We start from the raw sequence: 12,755 nt of genomic DNA on the forward strand, positions 1-12,755 counted from the left end.
ATCTAAATTCTATCTAAATCTATTAACTCAATTAAATTAAATCTTTGATTAGATGAGGCTTAATCTCTAATCAAGACTTTTTTTGGATCATGATTCTGTTATCCAATGTTTTAACTCTTTTAGCCGTCTCAACCACAAGTTTGATAAAGATTCATTCATGCTTTTCTTCCAGCTATGGAATAAAATTGTCTAACAAGACAGGATCAAGATAGAGGATCCCTTGAGTACTCTAAATATGCCTAGATCATGGTCACATTGATTCATTTATCACTTTCCTTTAGGTCTAGTAAATTCAATCAGTTTCTAATTTGCCTAACTACACTACCAACTACTCCAAGCTTTTCAGTCTTGTTCATGAATGATTTTGTCAAATGTCTTACTGAAATCTTGATATGATAGGTCTATGATATTCTCCTGATTTATCTATATAGAGTTACCATGTCAAAAACAAACAACAACAACAACAAAACCAAAAAAACAACCCAACATGAGGTTAGTTGGGAATAACCTATTCCTGATAAATCTACATTAGCTCTTACGGATCTTCCTTCCATTTGTAAACACTCAAACTATTCCTTTAATAATACTTTGTAGAATTTTTCTAGGGGAAAAAAGTCAAGCTTATTGGTCTATGATTTGAAGAATACCTTTTCTCTCTCTCTCTCTTTTTAAAAATTATAACATTTTACCTCAGCTTCTCTGTTCTGCATAAATTTCCAGTGGACAAAAGATCTTCATAACCTCTGGGTTCTAGCCTTCAGTATCTCTAGTTTCAGTTTCTCTAAAATTGGTGGCTCTAATTCAATCATAGTAGTTAAATGCTCTGTCTTCTCTTTCTTTTTCTCCCTTCTTTAATTCCATCCATCATCAATTCATCTCTTCCTTGATCCTTCTTATTCCCTCTTTATTCACTTTAAATAGCAGAATAGTTGCTAATCTGAATTGGGCGAGAAAAATATCCTCTTTAAGGAGTTTCCCCCCACTAATGAAATTATATTTATAGAACAACAACAAAAAAAATAATGTGTATTACCTATGTCCTGAGGTTGCCATAAGGAAAATGCTTTGTATACCTTATATAGCATTACAAAAATGTGAGTTATCAAGATGTCACAAAAATGTGAGTTATCATCTTGATAACATTGGCTATCCGCTTCTCTCCATCTCTTTCCCTTCTCCTCTCGAGTTTCTACATATAATCTATATCTATATATAAAGAACATGTTTAGTAGATAAAGATCATTATTCTCCATTTTGAAGGAGAATAAACTAAAAATAAAATACTAGATAAAAATTATTCTCCATTTTGTAGGAGAATTAACTGAGAAGCAAAACATGTAGGTACATAAAAACGCTTAGCACAGTGCCTGATGGATGGTTAAGTCGTTGGATAAATGTTAGCGATTAATAGCTATCAATTAACCTTAAAACCCCTTTCCTGGAAGTCAAGAGACTCGGATGTTTATCCCAGATCTGCCTAAACTAACTTGCTCTGCGATTTCAGACGTCATTTTCCTGCTTTGGGTCTCAGTTTCCCCATCTGCAAAATGACCAAATGATAGCTACGGGCTTTTGTAGATTATAGCAGGATAAGCATAATTCTAAATAGAAACGTTAGCATCAAGAAATTCAGGGTTTTTGCAGATTTTTCTCTCCTAGAACCCCCGCCCCAGGGATGAAGCTTAATGAAAGGTTGTGGCGAGATAAAGGAGAGGCAAAATAACTCGAGTCAGCTGGGATCCTCCGCTGGCTAATTGCCCCAAATTGGCTGCTTTGTCAGCCATTGGATTGACTCTATAGGACTCAGTCTTTCAACCCAGGGGGAAAAAAGCAATCTGAATGACAATCAACAAAAGGAACTGAGGCTGTTCCTGCGCATGCACGTTACGGTGAAGGCAGGTCCGGTCCCGCCCGTTCGCTTGGTTCTGGCTGCTCCGTGGGCTGGCAATGGAGAAAGAACCGGTTGCTTATTATTTTATTTTTCAGACAGGGACTACCTTGAGCAGCCCGAACCGAGCGAGTCCTGTTCCCTGTGGATCGGGAGGTAAGTTGAAGACAAGTGCTAAATGCCAGCAGTGGTTAGAAATCCCCTCAAACAGGTTGCCCGGTTAAGAGGAGACAGCTGGATGATCTTTGTCGCTACAAGAATTAGTGGGAGGGGGAGGCCGGACCACCCTGCCGAACTACGTCACTCAGGCCGGGAGCAAGAAAAGATGCGGCTTGTCAGGAATAAAAGGGCTTGACAAGGCGATTGGGGAGTATTGATTTAGTGGCAGGCTGGGGATGAACGCTGGAACTTTCCAGGGAGCATTTAGGAAAAAAAAGCCACTCTCCATGCCCAAAGTCACGGTTCAATTCTGAATTTGCCCTGTGACTTTTCATGGAATTGCATTCGTTCCTTTAAAAAAGCAGGTGGGGTACTGTTAGCCCAGTTTTAAATTGGCAGCTGAGCAAATCTGGGTCTGTGGGCTGGAAGAAATGGGGCACATCTCTGATTTTAGGTGATATAAATAGCATTTTAACAGGGAGCCCCAGGAAACAAGAGCGCAAGTCCTAATTTTGCCAACCTATCCCGTGAGATTTGGCAAGTCATGTGACATTTCTGAGCCTTGGTCTCCCCATTTTTAAACTGGAGGTAACACATATTGTCTATCCCACTGGATTGTTCTAAGGATCCAATGAGATGATAGGTGAGAAAAAAATTTAACATTTTATTTAACATATTATTACCCATAGCACAAATACAAGTATCCCTTACTTAATCAAATTCTGTTATCTTTCCCTACACAATTGAAGAGGCGTTTCTTATGATGGGGAGGGAAATGAGTCCATTGTTATAAAGATCATATTCAGTACAATAAACCCTTAAATATTAAGCCTCCAAGATGCAGATTAGAAACCATCTAGGCCTAACCATCTTGAGCAATCCTTTCCTATGTTTCATTTATAGACTTTTGTCCTTGTGAGTTATACAATTCATTTTCAGTAATTATCTTTCTACTTCATCTTGGGACAACAAATTTTTTTTATCACTCAGATTTACAAAAATACTGCTTTACATATATGAATATGGGCTTTATTACAACTCAGATTTTTCTTTGTTGGGTTTTGCAACAATGTCATAAACTTTTAAGGTTATTGACCTAATAGCAAATTTCTGTTAGCATTTTTTATTTTCTTTATGAGCAACATAATAAAATAGTTTTATACAAAATCTGATTATAATCTTTTCCCTCATCTTCCTCTGAATCCCTTACATATTTTATGCCAATGTGTTCCCTATCTCCAACTATTTTAAAGGTTTTAAAAAGCTGTAAAGGAGACCTTTTTGTATATTACCTCTAAAATTCCACTATATTTCAAAATCATTATAGGCAATCAGAAATAGTGGGGAAAAAAAATAGTGAACACTGGATTCAGACTCAGAAGATCTTAGTGTTAAGTCCTGGCTCTGACAATTAACTTACAAAAAAAATTTTTTTTTTAACATTTATTGACTCTGTGACTGTGGGCAAGCTTGAATTCAATGATCTGCAAAATGGAGGTGGATACACAGGTTTTCAATAAGGAAAGTGCTTTGTAAATTGAAATATGTTGAACAATTGTGACTTAATCTTGAAAATAATAATGATGATGATAAAATATTTAAAGGCCTCTTCATATATGTCCTTAATCCTTTCTCTTCCTTTCTTCTCCAATAGACTACAATGTACTCAGTCATCCTCTCCTCCCATATTCAAACTCTTTTATCTATAAGTTCCTTCCCTATTAGCTAGAAATATTTTTGAGTCTTCCTCATCCTTAAAAAAAAAAATCCTTGCTAGATTCTGGTCCCCCTAAATCTGGCACCTGTGAACTTTTTCTTCTTTTAATAATTATATGTTATATAATAAAATTTATATAAATATTTCAATATAATTCCTTTGCAATCTTATGTATTTTATATATATTAAGATGGGGACTATAAGTTTCAAGAGATTGCCAAAAAGGTTCCTAAGACAAAAAAGATTAAGAACTCCTTATTTTAATTATTGAGGTATATTATCTCTATTTCTTAGCCAAACCCCTAAAAGAATTGCTTCTTGCTTCCATTACTCTCTTTTCACAAGGCCACGTAGGAAGGCAAAAACCTGATGCTTTTTTATATTATAATACATATACTATATTGACTGATTTTGGGGTATATGAAACTAGAAAGGGTAAGGGCTGGGAAATTACATAGAAAAATCATATGTAAAAAATTTTGAGATCTGACCCACCAGATTTTCCCATTAGTTGCATATCCTTAGGCAAGCGATTTCAATGTTTTTAATGCCACAAAATTGGGTAGTTAATCTATCTCTAATGTCCTTTTGAAGTGAAGAATTCTAACCTGGAGAAGACAAGATTCGAGGGCTGCAAAACTCTGAAAAAGACATTCTGCCTGAGCTATGTCTGTGTTTTGGATCCTCATCTAAGCCTGAGGGGGTAAAGGCAGGTATAGTCTAGAAGGCAAAAATTGATAAAATTCAGGAAAAATAAAGAATTATGTTGGATTATGGTCAGGGATTTAACTGGGTTCAAAAAGCCAACCAATTGGCTGAGATTGAAGCTGGACAGAAGGGAATGTTCAGGCTAGGTAGATGGTCTGGAATAATTTGTGGCGTTTCATAGAAAGCTCCAGGCTTTATGCTGAAGAAATAAGATTGCCATTTGATGGTACAGATTTATTAGGGGGCAGTTCTGTGTAAAAGAAAAGCAAAAGAGCATTGTGTCAAACAATATTCTGGCTCTGCTTTATGCAAATTAGTCTAAGGAAACCACTTCTCTTGCTCCAGCAAGAAGCCAGGAAGAATGAAAAGGGACATAGTTCTGGCTCCCAGCTGTGGTTTCCATATCATTTCAGTCCCATTGAAACCCCCAAACTATCATTTCATTCCATCAAACTGGCTTACTTGTTATTCATGAAAGTTGTCATTCCATCTTCCACCTCTTTACTTTTGCACAGGTGATCCTCCCTTCCCCCCATGGCCATAATATATTTCCTTCTTCCTTTTCCCTCTTGGAATCATAAGCTTTCTTCAAGATTCAGCTCCAGTATCACTTCCAATAAAAATCTTTTCCAAATGCTTGTGTTCTCTCTTTCCTCAAATTGTTTACTTTTATATCCCCCATTTCCAATTCCTCCCTCCAACCTCTTACATTCCTATCTTTCTGTGTAAACTTGGAGCTATTTTTCAAATTTTAGTTGTGTTTTAAGAACCTAACATAATGCCTTACCTATGGTGAGTTGTTATTGACCTTTATTTTAATTTATTGAATGTTGTCCTCTTCTCAGCCTCTTGTGAAATTCTTTTCTCCAAGATTCAGGAAACTTGCTTATGTCATCCTTGTGGCTATCATCTGCTAACCATTGGGTTGTTCTCACTTTTTTTCTTTTTGAGAAATAATGATTTATTATAAATAATAAATTGTACAAGTATAATTTTTGCAAAATTTATATTTAAATAAATACATTTAAATACAATGAATGTAACTTTAGATATCCTTTAGGATTCTTGGTTTGTCCATTTATTCCTGTTTTTGATTTTTTTTTTATGGTCCTGGTTAATCTGTATTTGATCCTTCTGGTTTGGCTTATTTTCATTTTGCATTGCTTTATAAAGATCTTCCCATTTTTCTCACACTTGTTCCTTTAATTCCATTATTTTATTTAATTCCATTAGCCTACCACAAATTAACCATTCCATTATAACTGATCACAAAGAGTAATACATAACTGAAATGACTGAAAAACTTTGCTCATTGCATTGCTATGAGATCTGATGTCTTTCATTATGGTTTTCCTGAGATTCTATTGTTAAATTTTCAGAGTGTGAGCATTTATACCTCAGAAATAAGTAAACATCACTTCTGGGCTTGATTTTGTTTTGAGGATTGTATAGATTTTTTAAAATGGTGAAAATGTTAACAAAGCAGATTAAGCTTCAAAATGTGTCTTTTTATGTTAGATCTTGTTAAACATTAACTAACAAATCCTTGAGAAAGGTTGTAGGAGGGCCCAGTCTAGATTAAATAACAAATTTGTATACAATCTCTTGGGCACAGTGCCATACAGATAAATTCTAAATAAATGCTTTTTTGGTTAGATGTGGATAAACATTTTTATTGTATTAAGTAAAGATTTCTCCATTTCTATGCCTTTTAGAATTTTTAACATAATTGATTAAATGCTGTATTTTTTGCAAGATTTTTTTCTAACTCTGGTGATATATAATCTGATCTTTTTATAAATAATGAGTTATGCTAATTATTTTCCTAATATTAAATTAGGAATCCTTGTATTTCTGGTATAACCACAAAGTGGTCATAATGAAATTCAAAAAACATATTGCTACATGTATTTTTGTTGTTGTTTAATCATATCCAATTTTTCATGACCTTATTTAGGTAGTTGTATTCAATTCAACAATCTGTTAAGTACTTATTTTTAATAGTACAGGTGTCTCGATCTTTTTTTTTTTTTTTTAACCTAGATTTTCTCCATTCTCTTGTGAAGCCATTTGGAGAGTGAGGTTTTTAAATTTTTATTCTAGAAGTTCTTTTATGGTTTCCCAAATTTCTCCTAAGATCAGATCATTATTTTGGCACTTTACATTCCTATAAATTCATTTCATTAGAGTTTTTACTTTTATTGACATAATTCTATACATTTCATTTCTCCATCCTTTTATTCTATTTGTGGTAATTTCTCCTGTTTTATTTTACATTTATAAATTTGGTTTGTTTTCATTTTTTAAAAAATTTTACTTTTCTTCTAAAGCTCTGCAAAAGTGAAGAATTGGCCAGTGAGTCAAGAAGACCTGGATTCAAATCTCGCCTATATACACAGACAACATGATGTTGGGCAAGTCGTTTAACCTCTGAGTGCCTAAGGTAATTCTCTAAAACAATAATAGAAAAAGTGCTGATCTGCTTTGCTGGATGGTTTTCTCTTCATTGTTGTCCACTCTGATGAAATCCCAACTCTGGTTTAAAAAAAAACAACCCAGCAACTCATCTTTAATTATTTGGAAACTTATTACTTTGATATTCTGGGTTTTTATTTTTTTAATTATATGTTCCAATTATTTTCTCATTAGCCAATATATATTCAGGACAATATTTTGTCTTAAAAATTTCTTGAGCTGAATTCTATTAATTTTAGTTTGATAGAGCTCCCTAACTAGTTCTTGCTAGTTCTATTTTTTATGGAATCCACTAATATGCTTTGTAATACATAGTCAATGGTTAAAATGATGGGCTTGGAGTCAGGAAGACCTGAGTCTGAATTTGACCTCAAGCTTTCACTAACTTAACCTTCCTCAGTCTCACTTTTTTCATCTCTAAAATAGGGATGATAATAATAACATTTATATCACCTGCTTTGAATTGCTAGTAATTATCCTGATGCTCTGGATTAATCGTGCTCCCAATGAATAGAACTTTGGCCCTGGAGTCAGGGGGCACCTGAATTCAAATTTAGCCTCAGTTTAGCTGTGTGACTCTGGGAAAGTCACTTAACCCTATTTGCCTCAATTCTTTATCTGTGAAATGAGCTGGAGAAGGAAATGTCAAACTACTCTAGTATCTTTGTCCAAAAAAACCCAAATAGTGTTAAAGACAGAACAGAAACCAATTAATAACAATTTTTCATACATTTTCATTGGGTTTCTATTTCATGCTTGGAGAAAACACTTCTAGTCTTTTAAAGTCCTCTACAATCTGGCTCTAATCTACCTTTTTGATTTTATTTCATATATAATGGTTTCATATATAGGTACCTCCAAATTCTCTATATACTCTCTACTCCATATAGTTTTAAAAAATTAACCACCAACATGGCTCATAAAGAAATGTGCATTTAAAAAAAAATGTAGTTTTAATCAGAAAAAAAGCAATAAAAAAGGAAAAAAATAAAAAAAACCCTAAATACAAAATAGGAAAAAAAAAAAAAAGAAAGAAAAACAAAACATTATCATGTGTCAGCAAAACATCAGGGAGGGTTCAAAATATGTAACAATGAACTTCCGTTTCAAGTAAGCATGTATAATAATAGAAGATATTATATTCATTCCTGTCCATCTTTTCTTTGCTTCCTTATAAGTTATTCTTTTGTTCTCTGCTATGCACTTTTCACTTTGTTCTTTGTTCCCTCCTTTTATTCTCCCCTCCCCCAAGCAGCCTTATAAACACAGATGTGCATATATATATATATATATATATATATATATGCACATACACATATGTATTTTATATATACATATATACTCACACGCACATATATACCCACATACCTATATATCTATATTCACACACATACCTATATGTAAACATTTTGTGTGTATTTATATATATATATACACACACACACATACATTTACACATTTGTAGAGAGACATGCATCTAAAACAATATAGCTGACACATGTAGATTTTTCTTTTAATTGAATCTTTTACTTTGACTTTGTCTGAGATCCATGATTACTAGCCCTACTCTTTTTTTTTTTTTTTTTAATAAATTCTACTCCTGATCCCTCCCCCCCAAAAAAAATTTTAACCAACCGATAATGATTTTTTTTTGGTTTTAAAAATATCATTTTAATAAGGTATGAAATTCCCTTGAAAAGTTAATTTGCTGCTCCTGTCTTAATCCCATATTATTGATTAAATTTTAGAATACATATTGGCATCAATATCTTATTGATGATAAAGTTAACACTTGAACCCCAAATACATTTAGAATAAGCTAAAAAGGGGGTAGCTGAGTAGTGCAGTGCATAGAACACCAGCCCTGAAGTCAGGAGGACCTGAGCTCAAATCTGGTCTCAGACGCTTAACACTTCCTAGCTGTGTGACCCTAGGCAAGTCACTTAACCCCAATTGTCTCAGGGGGAAAAAAAGTAACACAGAGTATTGACTAGAGGGAAATGGAGAAGAGTGGAGCCCTGTGCAATGATAGGTGAGAAAGGAGTCTTGCATCCCAGAAGGTCCCCTGGGAACCTCAGAAGCAGAGCAGGAAAGGAACTCTGAGATCAAGGAGAAGAATTAGAGGAATAAGCCTCTGACTCAAAAAAGGAGCTGCTGAACTCTTCTGGACTGAATGGAGTAGTCCTGGTGCCAGACCTAACTGATAATCAAGGAGCACCAAACTTGGACCTGGCACTTTATTAGCACTGGGAGTTATGCGGATTGTGCTGGTTTGAGAGAAAAGACATGAACCTTTTTAGGGACATCTTCCTCTCTCCACCACCAAGTGCTTCTCCTTTCTTTGGGAGATTCCTCTGTACTGATAGAAATACTGTAAGTCTTGAGGACTGTTTAGGTTCCTGGGGTGAGGTGGGTGGGGCTCATTGTGGGAGTGAATTATTTGTTGCTCTGGCTAGCCCAAGTGAGGGCCTCCTTTTGTGGGGGAGACACTACCGAAAAGTAACTGACATTTGCTGGTTTTTGTTTGGTATCTTGTTTGCCAGAATGCTTATGTGGGAGTTGAGAGTATGTATTCTTCTGGGTGGACCTAATCATAAAACTAAATTCTGATGCTTCAAAGGGACAACCTGAACTAGGGAATAAGACAAAGTATTTATAAAACATGACCTCAAGATGGAGTCATTATTCCCCTTTACATATTCCATTTTCTAGTTAGGCCCAGGGGTCCTCAAACTTTTTAAATAGGGGGCCAGTTCACTGTCCCTCAGACTGTTGGAGAGATGAACTATAGTAAAAACAAAAACTGTTTTGTGGGCCTTTAAATAAAGAAACTTCATAGCCCTGGGTGAGGGGGATAATCGTCCTCAGCTGCCGCATCTGGCCCTTGAGCCATAGTTTGAGGACCCCTGGAAACTATTGGATTCTTCCTCATTTCCACCTGTCACAATTCCTCTGAGCTTAGCTCAATTACTACCTTTTCCATGAAGTTTTCCTTGCTCCCATTTTACCCCAACTCTCATTCCAGCTGAAAGTTTTCCTTACCCTTATTTCACCCCAACTTTCATCCCCTTTCTCACCTCCAATTTTCCTAGAGCGCTATCTTGACCCTTTTTTCCCCTCTTCTTCTCTATGCCCCTTTATATTTTGTGCATCTGTATTTCTTTCCAAGTAGTTTGTACACTCCTTAAAAGCCGGAAAGTTGTCTTTTTTTTTTTTTTTTTTTTTTTAATTCATTGTATCCTTGCCTATTAATACAATGTGCCTTGTTCACAGCAGGCTGTTAATATATCTTTAACTGTAATTAGAATGAATTTCTCTCTGTACCAATTATAGCTCCACCATGTTGATATTTCAGGATGTTTTTTACATAGATCCAAAGAAGTCTTTTAGGAATCAGAAAAATGAGTTCTTTTGGAGGACAGTTATTGACTTGTGGTGTTTTTGGTGATGGTGTGTGGTTGGTAGACTAAGATCCTGGTCTAAAGGAGTTATAAGGGAATGGTAATAGCTCTCTCCAGGAAAGTTAGCTCAGAGTAGAGAGTTGGTTAGCTGGCTTATAGCTGACTTAACTGCAATATAATCTGTTTTGGGAGAAGGGTTTTTATTTTGTTTTGTTTTTCTGAGAAGCCTTGCCAGGCCAGGGAATGTAACAGGAAAGATGCCAAGATTACTCCAACACCATTTGGCTTTTGTGTGCATTAGAAATCAGGGACAGAATTAGTGAAATACTGAATGAATGTAATCCCTCACACTGTTGAAAGCATTGTACAGTTCATCCAGTGTGTTTTCATATACCTTATCTTTCATGCTCACAACAGCCATTTTGTAGCCAGACAAGACATAAGGCATAATTGGGCTGGCTCACAGTTTTAGAAGGACAATGATAAGCTTGAGAGAATTCAGAGGAAAGCAGCCAGGATGGTGAAAGGCCTTGAGTCTGTGCCATATGAGGACATGATGAACCAACTGGGGCTGTTTAGCCTCGAGAAGAAAATGTGGGGGATAAGAAAAGGAAGAAGATGATAGTTGTGCTCAAGTATTGGAGAGGTTATCATATGGGGAAGGGCTAAAACTTGCTCTGTTTGGTCCCAAAAGGCAGAACAGTGGGAGCAATGGGTGGGAATTGCAAAGAAGCTAATTTAGATCAAATGTCAGGAATACCTTCTTAACAATTAAGAGATGACTAAAAGTTAAAAAGAATACTTTTGTAGGAAGTGGGTTTCTCTTACTTGAAAATCTTCAAAGAAAAGCAAGATGACCGATTACTCATCTGATATTTTACAGTGGGGATTACAAATATCTGATTTTATGCTCACAACAACCCTGGGAAATATGTTATTACTGTGTTTTAAATATAATGTGTGGGTGTGTGTATGTATGTGTGTATATATTTTTTTTTATTCCTGGATGAGAGAACTGAGGCAGTCAGAGGTTAAATGACTTCCCGATTCATCCAGCTAGGAAATGTCTGAGTTTGAATTTGAACTATGGGTCTTCCTGACTTCATTTCCTGAATCTATCCATTGAGTCCCCTAGCTGTCTCAGGCAGAAACTAGGTGCTTGCTGAGGTCCCTTGTACCTCTTAATTTCTATGATTTCTCAAAGGAACCTCCTTAGAAATCCCATCACTTATTCCAGGTCAGAAGGCTATGATGGACTTGAGCTGGTATCTTATGAGAACTATGTCTCAAGTCTTAGTCATGCTGGGAGGTTTTTTTTGTTTGTTTTTTAACTATAACAGGTGGACTTAAGCCTTGGTAAATATTTGTTGACCTTGGGGACAGATGCTGTCTTATTTTATCTTTATATATGACCTAGTTCAGAATATTGTGTTCTTTGTAAGGAATAGGTACTTAATAAAAATTCCTCTTTGTTAAATCAAATGAATGAGATTTGAAAAGTGAATTTGCAGTTTGATGTGTAACCTTTTCTGTTTTATTGTATATACTGAAAGTGCTCATTTTAGTTGATGCTCGCTAAGTTTTCAGTTTTTAAAATGGAAAAAATATCTAAAATGAATTGAATAAATATAGTTTAATTACTTCCACATTTTTAAGGCTACTAATGCCTGTTTTATTGATTCAGGCTTTCTCTGGCTTACTTTCAGGAAAAAAATAAACTTATTTTATATCAGCTACTTGGATATAAAGAAATATGCATTCTTCTAAGTACAACTGAATTTTATCTAATTTATAAGCAGACAGATGTGTTGGCTCTCATAAATTCTGATTAGATGAGATGATTGTGTCCTTATAGTCAAGTAATAAATAAATAAGCAAGCTTTTGCTACCAATTCAGGGTAGGGCCACATACCAGAAATGGGGAGGCATCTGGAGTCAAACCCCAGGCAAGATTCAGGAATTGGGGTGTGGGGTTGGGTCAGGAATCAAATAGGACCAGACTGACTGGTGACAACCTGTCTGGGCCTCTCTCACTTTACTAAGGTTCAAGAGCTTGAGGGATACCAATCCCCTCAATTTATACATGAAACTAGTGTCCATTATAGTTAAGTAAGTTGTCCAGGGTGCTGAAGGTAATAAATATGAGAGGTGGGATTTGAGCCCAGGCCCTCTGCCTCCAAAGCCAATACTTATTCTACTGCATCACCCCACTTCTTTTGTTGCCCTAGGCTAGTACCCTGTTTTCAGGTTGTGGTAAAGGTGCTTTCACTTTCACATTATAGCATGGATGTTCTGAAAACAGTGCCTGTGGACAGAGCAGAGGCCCTGGTAAGTAGGCCTGGCAAGCTGGAAAGCCTGTGGTGATCCTGACCTAAGGGTTGGGATAGTCATGAGGATTCAACAAGTA

General features: G+C 35.6%; 1 protein-coding gene across 4 annotated transcripts in view; it reads left to right on the forward strand.

The window, feature by feature from the left end:
- The first annotated feature begins 1,804 nt into the window (after positions 1-1,804).
- ARHGEF37 (Rho guanine nucleotide exchange factor 37) overlaps positions 1,805-12,755 on the forward strand; it is a 75,333-nt gene continuing 64,382 nt past the window's right edge. For 2 of the 4 annotated variants that reach the window (XM_023505584.2, XM_031953503.1), the window contains exons 1-2: positions 1,812-2,044; positions 6,803-6,915. The gene's annotated coding sequence lies outside the window, so the exon portion shown is untranslated. Of the gene's footprint in view, positions 2,045-6,802; positions 6,916-12,755 lie in introns of all 4 variants that reach the window. The other 2 variants (XM_031953504.1, XM_031953502.1) reach the window with 2 other exon arrangements.

The sequence above is a fragment of the Sarcophilus harrisii genome, chromosome 2, assembly GCF_902635505.1.
Source record: "Sarcophilus harrisii chromosome 2, mSarHar1.11, whole genome shotgun sequence".
Lineage (NCBI taxonomy): Eukaryota > Metazoa > Chordata > Mammalia > Dasyuromorphia > Dasyuridae > Sarcophilus > Sarcophilus harrisii.